Source organism: Monopterus albus, unplaced genomic scaffold (assembly GCF_001952655.1).
Source record: "Monopterus albus unplaced genomic scaffold, M_albus_1.0 scaffold23.1, whole genome shotgun sequence".
NCBI lineage: Eukaryota > Metazoa > Chordata > Actinopteri > Synbranchiformes > Synbranchidae > Monopterus > Monopterus albus.
In genome coordinates, this window is record NW_018127903.1 from 1,633,819 (window position 1) to 1,642,653 (window position 8,835).

An 8,835-nucleotide genomic window follows, 5' to 3' on the forward strand; every position below is an offset into this window, starting at 1 on the left:
GAATCCAACTAGTTGTCATAGAATTTCCATGCTTGTGCTGTCAGGTTCAAGAAGATTTGTTGATTTGCTTTGCCTTCTCAAGGCACTATGAAGTTGAAATGAGATATTTCCATCAAGGCTGCGCCATGTACGGCCATTTGCTGCTAAAACAGATCGGCTTGATTACTGATGTGACAGCAGGCACGTCAGTGACAGCTGTTTGATGCTTATTGACAGCTGTGTTGCTTTAGAGCCACATTTAGTCATTTTACATATAGAGCAATTTGTAATGGCACAGGTTCCAAAGCTCTGTAATGGATGTAAGTCCAATAATTAAAAAAAAAAGTCACAATAAACAAAGAGCATTAGCTGTTTTTCATTAACTAACCTGGATGTAATATTTACTTATGTTCAATCAAGGTATGCTTCTTCATATTCAATCAGTCTGGACTTATCAAGCACAGCTCTGAGCAGATGAAGTCTGATAATTACCTATCTAAAAACACAGCATAAAAAAAGGCAGCGCCACCCTACAGTACGCTGTCTTATTCTTAGCAGACTAATCCTCTAGATGAAACATTAAATGATATGGCACAGACATCACAAAGTATAAGATAGTGGGACATATTTTATTTGTCTCCATGTCAATATCGCAGCCCTCTCCATCTTTATTTGTCATATTCTTTTATTCCCTTTTCCTTTCTTCTCCCTGAGTGCAGACAACTGCAAAGAGCCTCTCCACAGACAGACTGCGGTCTCTGGCAAAATGCAGACAAATGAGTTTTGAAAGTTGAAAGGAAGGAGCCAAAGTGAGCATGAGGTGGTTTCCTCCCTTGTCTTCCTCCCCGTCAGGGCTCCATGGGTGAACTGCCCACTCTTTTATAACAACATTAGCAGAAACTATGCAGCAAAACAGTAAAAAATCCACTCCACCATGTTTCCTCATCAGCAATGTCTCATCTTTGACCTCGACCTCAGTTTCAGTGATTCACATGAATATGGAAGATGAATATGGGCCAACGTCTGAGGTTACGCCAAATTCAACAAGAGACAGGCTTGTCAACCATGAAATCGTCTTTACAGAGGGAGTAGGGACAAATTTGAATTGGTTGGAGGCACTTTCATCCCTGAAAATTTCCTGACCTTTATTTTATGTTCTAGGTCATAAAGATCAGGTAAATGCTATTGTAACAACCAGTATAGGGGAAAATGGTGGTCTATTATCTTCCATAATTCCTCTCTGCACATCTATCATCATTCATCCTCTATTCAAGTCATCCAGCATTCTTCCCCGGACAGCCTAGCTGTGAAATCTGTAGCTTTCCTCTTGGCCTTTTCCTGGTAATAGCACCTGACCTACTTGGCTCAGCACCCTTAAAAAAACACTAATATTTGCTCACATACACACTCACACTTTTGTTTTCATACTTTGTGCATACTTTTACATTGACTTTCATTCATTTACAGTAGATCTACCCTAACCCTAGCCTTAAACCAAGCCATCACTCTAAACTTCAGTAACTGGTGTGGACCAGCATCTGGTCCCCATAAGGAAGGCACAGTCCTGACAATGTGAAAGTGTAAACAGGTTTCAGTCCCCACAGTGTGAGTAATACAAGGCATACACACACACACACACACACGCTACTGTTTGACCTCTGAGAATGTGTGAGAGCATTAAATGCCAATTAGGACTGGGACAGGCCAAACTGAGTCTAAGGTTGTAGCAAGGCTTTGAGTAGGCCCATGGGAAGCAACATATTGGTCCCTGGACATGAAAGTGTGTATGTGTGTGTGTGTGTGTGTGTGTGTGTGTGTGTGTGTGTGTGTGTGTGTGTTTGACTTCCGCCAATGCTGGAGAGCAGGTTCACACTGTATGTGTGTTTGTGCAAAATAAGGACGTCAACTGAAAAGGCAACCTCCCTGTACAGATATTCCTACTTCATACAGACATGCACACATATCACATCTGGAGATTTTGTTTAATGTAATGTTAATGCTTCCTCTTGTTCTTCTCTATAAGGAGCCTCGACTTATTTCCTATAATGTCATGGCATTTTATTGAGCAAGACTGCTTCTGCTTGAAATTACATTCTCTCAAATAAATACAGTTTGCTGTTATCATATACTACAGATGTTTAGATAAGGTCTTAATATATAGCCTAATGCCTGTGCTGTTAAACTTCAGCTATACAGTAGATCTCTGGCTTAAATTGGAAGGGCATCAAAGGATGTATGGTGTAGGTTATCTGTTTCATTTTAAATAAGCTTTTTACTCTTGCACCATTATAAATTTACTTTTTTTATTTTTACTGTTGCTGGGGTCATTATTTCAATTAGCACTAATAATGGGATGCAACTTGAATCTCACAGAAAAACATGCACAGTCTGTATATGTAATTTAACTAGTTTAAGCCCAGAAACCAGGGTTTCCTCTTCAATACTGGGTATATGCATTACTTTCCACTGTGCCATTGCTACATTTTATCAAAGTTGTCTATATAGGGATTCCTTTTTCTTTCTCCATGATAACTTTCATTTCAGTCACATGGGTGTATGCTGTAATAACTGAGTTTTATGTTCAAAATAAAACAGCAATACAGGAGAGAGAATATTAGCAAATGCTCTGAAGGCAACCCTCTGAGAAATATCTGTCCTCGGCAGTGAATCTTGAGAGTGTGTATGATGATCTGCTGTGGTTATCTGGTGGTTTCAGAGTCATGCCCTTTACTGTCCCTCTGTTATTTACCCACCAGACACACACAGCTTGATAAATGTTTTGCCTGACCTTCTAAATTTGTTTTCCTTCCTCTTAACTGTGATTTTATTTCCCTTGGACAGACTAGACAGTGTATGTGTGTGAGTGTGTCCACCTGTGCGTGCTTATGTGTGGATGTGCATGTCAGTGTGTTTGCTTATTTGTCCGTTCACAAAGAAAAAACAAGGTGTATATCCAGAAACATACAATCCATCCTCTCTATATTGCAAATTACTCCCATCAGGTCCTCATTTAAATAAATAAGTGGTTAAACAAGCAAAAGAACTGAAACAATTTCCAGTACCACTGCTCTAACAGCCACTGACCATTCATCTTATGTGTGTCTACTTCAGTCTACAAAGGGTTAAAGTTACCACAGGCCAAAGCAGAGTCAACACCGGCCACGGCTTGGCTGGCCTACCCTGCCAGATCAATATCTGCAAATAATAAATTAGCTCCCCAGAGGGGTCACACTAAACCTTCAGCAACACTGCCCTGGAAAAGTCCACAATTGGTGTGTGTGAGACTCAATAAGCCAGGTGAATGACTGTGCAGGGGCACATCTTTAGCACTCCATAATAGAAAATTAATGGCGCTCAAATCAGTGCTGAGGGCACCCTGAGGGTTACCTAATAGGCCTAGTTAGAACTGTCATCCCTCCCAGAGTTGCCTAAAATATCACATGCAAACACAGGAAGCCAGGAAGAGGGAGGAATAGGGGAGAGTTACAGTATGTGTGTGCAAGCCTGTGTGGGTGGTGGGTCAGTGGGGGCTAGGGGTGAGTTATGAACGAAGAGATCAGAAATAAAGACAGGTAAGTGATTTACCTTTTGGTATTGATTACTTTAGTAAGAATATTACAGAATTGTTGTTTTTAATTTGGAAGTATGAACCAAAATGAATGTCAGAACAACCAATATCAGAACATCAGCAAAATAATGAAAACACAATACATATTTTTATTTCTGACTGAACTGAAGACATCATATAGTCGTATAATGCTATAATTTTTTGTGACTCTTAGCTTGCTAGAGTGTTCTTATCATATACCTGTTTATGTTTAGTGTTTTTTAAAAAAGCCAAGCCTGACAAAGTGATTCCCACTCCTCTAACTATTCTTTCAAGGCTTATTTAAATATACAGTATTTCAATTTCTGTTAGTAAAAGTCAAGACTCAGCACACCACCAATGTATCTTTAAAAATAATACAAAGACTGCATACTGCAAATCAACACCTTTAGAATGTGTTTTGCTGTTTGCCTGTAATTGGAAAAATGTAAATTATGATACATATATGATCAAATATGATCCTGAAATATGCAAGTGTATTCTGTTGGGGTGGGTTCAAGCATGTACTATAAACATATCCAATCCTGAGGAATATTTAAAAGCAGATCTATATGCTCAACAGGCTGGCACTGTACCTTAAAAGCACATCTGATCACTAATTCCCGATGGTTTATTCTCCTTCTCCACGAACACAACTATTACATTCAATAAACACACTTGAACACTCAACAAGATTTTTTACAACTTTGCATGCCAAGCAGAAATGGACAGTGTGCAAACACAAGCCACACACGCACATGCAAACAAAAGCCATAGAAACGTACATCAGTGGTTAAGTGTAAATGCCCAATGATTTCAGTGTACTCCACACATGCACACAACCCTCTGATCACTCCCCTGACCCTTATTTGCCTAAGGATGTGTGGGGAGGGGTTTGTCTCCTCCTGTCCCCCTCAGGTCTGGACTTTGGCAAACTGTCTGCTGCACTGGCACTGAACTTACCCACATGCCGCCACGCTGCCATCCTCCAGTGCAAACAGAGTGTGTCGCTCTCCACAGGCCACTTGAGATATTTTCTGAGATGATGGAAGATTCTGGAACAAACATGGTGCCAGCTGGAAAAAAAAAAGAAAAAGTAAAGTTCCCAGTGAGGTGAAGGAACAAACTGTATCCTTGAGGTGCTCTGTAGTTAAGTTGGTGTACTCCATCAGGCTGACAAACATCCCAAAGACAGGTACAGCTACAGTAGATTCTCTCGGTGTAGATGAAGACAGAAAAACATGAAGAACATAGGAAACAAGAAAGAAACCGCGTGCTCCTTTATGGCACTCAGCTGTGTAGATCAGATGTTTTTAAGTCCCTGTGAGTATGTCTGCCTGTCTGTGTGCATTCATGCCAGTGCCACAGAGAAAAAAATGAAACAACCTATGAGAAGAAAAGAAAGCCTGGTTCCTCATCATGCGCTTGTTAGCTTGTCCAATCTATGGCAATCAGCACAGTCCCAGGGGTTGAAAGACACGAGATGCTGGGGAAAGGGAAGCCGAGGCTGAGGAAAAGATCAATACTGCACTGTGAAACAAGAAGTGTGGGCTATTTACTCTCCATTGATCTGATGATGCTGGAGAAACACCTCACTCGGCTATTAAATTGAGGGTATAAGTCTACTGTGGAGGGCTTTTTCCCCCCTTCCTCTCTCTCTTTCTTCACCCCAAGGTCAAGAAAAAGCTAAAAACATCCACGAACAAACAAAAATGGATTGCTTGGGCCAGGGAAAGTAATTAATCTGCAACAAAATGCCAAGGGAACAGGCACTAACTACCCATCTTAAGTGAAGTTTTGCTCAGAGCGACAAGAGACCCATGGCAGCATAGGATGAACTACTGGAGGACACAGTGATAAATACAAATAGACTGCTAGCAGGGGGCCAGCAGAGCTTCACAGGAGCTACTTTAAACCTAGGATTTCTACCTGCATTAAAACAGTAAAGAGGAAAAAATACTGAGAAGAAAGTTATGCAGGCCTTCTTGCAGCAGCACAGTGAGCGGTAAGTATGACATGTAACAAGGAATACATAATGAACAGCGATGATCTTCTTGTTCACCACACTGCAAACTATTAACAGGACCAAGGCAAAAAAAGCAGGTTCCAGAAAAAGCTAGATAGTTTTTGTTTGGTTATTTAAAGCAACACTTGTGATAATTTACATGCTTCACAATAATTCCTTAATTTCACTGCAGTGTATGGTGGCATTCAAAAGGCACACAGCTGCTGTACTATCTCAAGGTAGAGTCGGAGATCACTGTGCTGGAGCAAGACTTCGAAAAGAAATAAAGAGTGTGTAGTGAGACAAAGTTAATATTTTTTATATTTACAAAAAAAAGTTTTTCTTTTAACTGATTTTCCAGAGAAAATTGTAGGGTTTTGTGAGAGTGAAGTCCCTGATTATCAAATTATGTATTGTGCAGTGAAAAGTGGGGATACTATGTCATATATAGAAAACTCTGCATGATATGCTATGGATACCTGATCCATTTACAACAAAGTTTGGCAGCAAAAACCTAAATCACCCCTTGTGTGGCAGAAGAGAAGACTATAAAAATAATCCCTGGTGTTCCAACATGCATCTAGTGGCAGAGCTGCTAACATCCAGAGCTTTTTCATGCTGTGAAACTCTTTTTCCCTCCATGTCTCTCTTTGCCTTTCTTCAGCTCCTCAGAGGAGTAGCCTTATTGACTGTGTGGCTGTATTACAACAAGCAGTCTCTAATGACTCCCTGAAGACCTCTCTATCCCTACTGCCCGCCCTCTTTCTCGCTCTCTCTCACTCTCTCCCCTTTCGTGCCTGCTCTTCAGGCTCCAGTTCAGCAGCTAATTAACCCTCTCTAATAGCGTAGATTACATTAGCTTTGAGCAGATCGCACCCTCCACTGGACTCGCACTGCCACACAATGAACCCGGCCTTGCTTTACAAATCTCCCCGTTCAAAAAGGCACAATTATGAATTCAAACAACTTTTTATCCACACTCACTCATCCAGGGACAGAAGCCCTCCTCTGCAACCACCCCACTCCTCCCCTGCCACCCGCCTCCCAGGCCTTCACACAGAGAGTAATGAGAGAACTGAAGAGAGCGGACCACACAACAAGATGGCAATAAGGTGGGAAGGAATATAAAGGGAGGGGATGAAGGGACCCCTATTGGGTAAATCAGAGAGGTCACTATAGGTGTTTCATTGGGTGAGCCCACAGAAGCCTAGTGATAACCCTCCATTTTAACATTCCTATTCAGAGCAGAATGGAATCTTAATTACTGCGGGCGGATACAGAGAGAAGGGGGAGTACCAGGACCACATGGAGGCTCAAGCTTTAAGTGGTCAAAGAGAGGGAATTAGACGCAAGAATGAATGACTTAAGCTAGAAGCTGTTTTCTACACATCGACAAAATGGCTGAAGAACTCAAAAGCTTAGACTTAGGTAATGTGTGTGTGTGTGTGTGTGTGTGTGTGTGTGTGTGTGTGCGTTTTTTATAAAATTGCAATTGTGATTTATCAGACTGCTTAGCGAGTCTCATCAATCACAACTGATGCATCATGTCTAAAAATATACTTTTCTTGGTGGGATAGGAGACTAGTTCACAGTACTTAGCACCCTGCTTTAATGGTGATGGCACTGTTGTATAGCTGAGCTCCATCACATCAATGATGGCTAACCAACCATTCTTCCATTCTTAAACTACAAGAGTCCAGCCACACAGTGAGAGTGTGGTTGGAGTACCTAAGAGAAGATGAATGCATGCTGAAAAAATACATTTATAGGACATTTTACTCACAGCACTTAGTATTGTTTTATGAACAATAATAAAATGTGATATAGCGTGGTTAAAAAATAAGGGTAGAAAAGAAATAAAGTACAGAAGAAATGGATGTAATCTGCTCCGTCTAAATGTAAATTGCTACATTTGTAGTGAAGGGACATTCTCATGTTTCTTTGTCCGAGCAAGTAATTTTCCCTCCGTCCATCTTCTGTAAGGCTTGCCATAGCAGCATTTTCTGCAGCACAGAGCACTCTCCTTTCTATTTCAATAGGACAGCTCATTTGCTAGACTCCCAGCCCAAACTGCTGACTGGGATTTTCAAGGCTGTGTACTTTTTGTGTGTATGTGAACTGGCGTGCATGTGCACAAGCTTGTGCTAAAAGGGACAGAACAGGAAGAAAATGGCATGACAAAGGTGTAGACAAAATGGAGGAAAAAAGCAGGCGAAATAACACGTTGTATCATTAAGGTACTCAGAGATCATTAGATATATAAAGGCTCTGCTATGCAAGGTCAGGGCTGCTGTGTTTTTCTAGGTCGGAAGGGGATCAGTGAAACCAGTCCAATCGGCCGCTTCGCTCTCCTTTGCTCGTATCGTTCCCTTCCTCTTCCATCTAGAGGTAGTGGGGATTACAGTCCACTTTATCCATACCCCTGTATGTATTTACTAACATTATTAAGGATCACGAGCCAAGGACATGGTAAAGCACACAAAAGGCACAGAAAGGCTCTGAGCTAGATATTGTCCTCATTATGGGGTAGAGTTGTTGGCTCCCTGTCTGGCTCCCAGGATGAACAAAGCGACTTTAACAGGTGCAGCACACTGCTCGACTGTTCAGTATTCTTTGTATTAAGGCTGTCCTTTAAACTAAATTTTAGCAACTGGCAGTCTGCCTCAATAAAGTGTGTGTATGCATGTGTAGTAAACTTTTTTTTTCAGTTATGGGGGAAAGACATGGATTTTGTTGAGAGGTAATTCGACTTTGTATAAATCTATGGGTAGGAATTGCTAAGTAGTGCAACCTACACTGCCAGTGCTGTGGCATGTGGCACTGATTCATATAAAGTCCTGTTTCCACTGACCCTTCAATGCAGGAGTTGTCCTCCACAGAACGGGGGGAGGGGAGGGGTCAATGCTGACCATCCCAAGTGCTGCATCAAGAGGTAGTATTTTTGCTAAAACAAGTTCACTCAATCTCCTGTATGAATGGGATGAAGTGGAAAAGGAGGTAGGAGGGGTTTAAGTTCAGTGTAAAAGTACTTAAATCAAAAAGACCACCTTGAACGAGGGTGTAGTGGCAAACAACAAGGGCCAAAACACCAACAGTTTGCCATAATCTCTGAGTAAAAGGGGCTTAAGATGTTGGCCAATCTTAGACTTTGGCTTCTTTACAAAATGTGCTTTAACAAACAAAGAATGTTTATAGTATATGGATACATATACCTGCACACTGTTAAGCTGTCCTGCCCTTAGCTTCACTCTGTTGGTTCATTTTT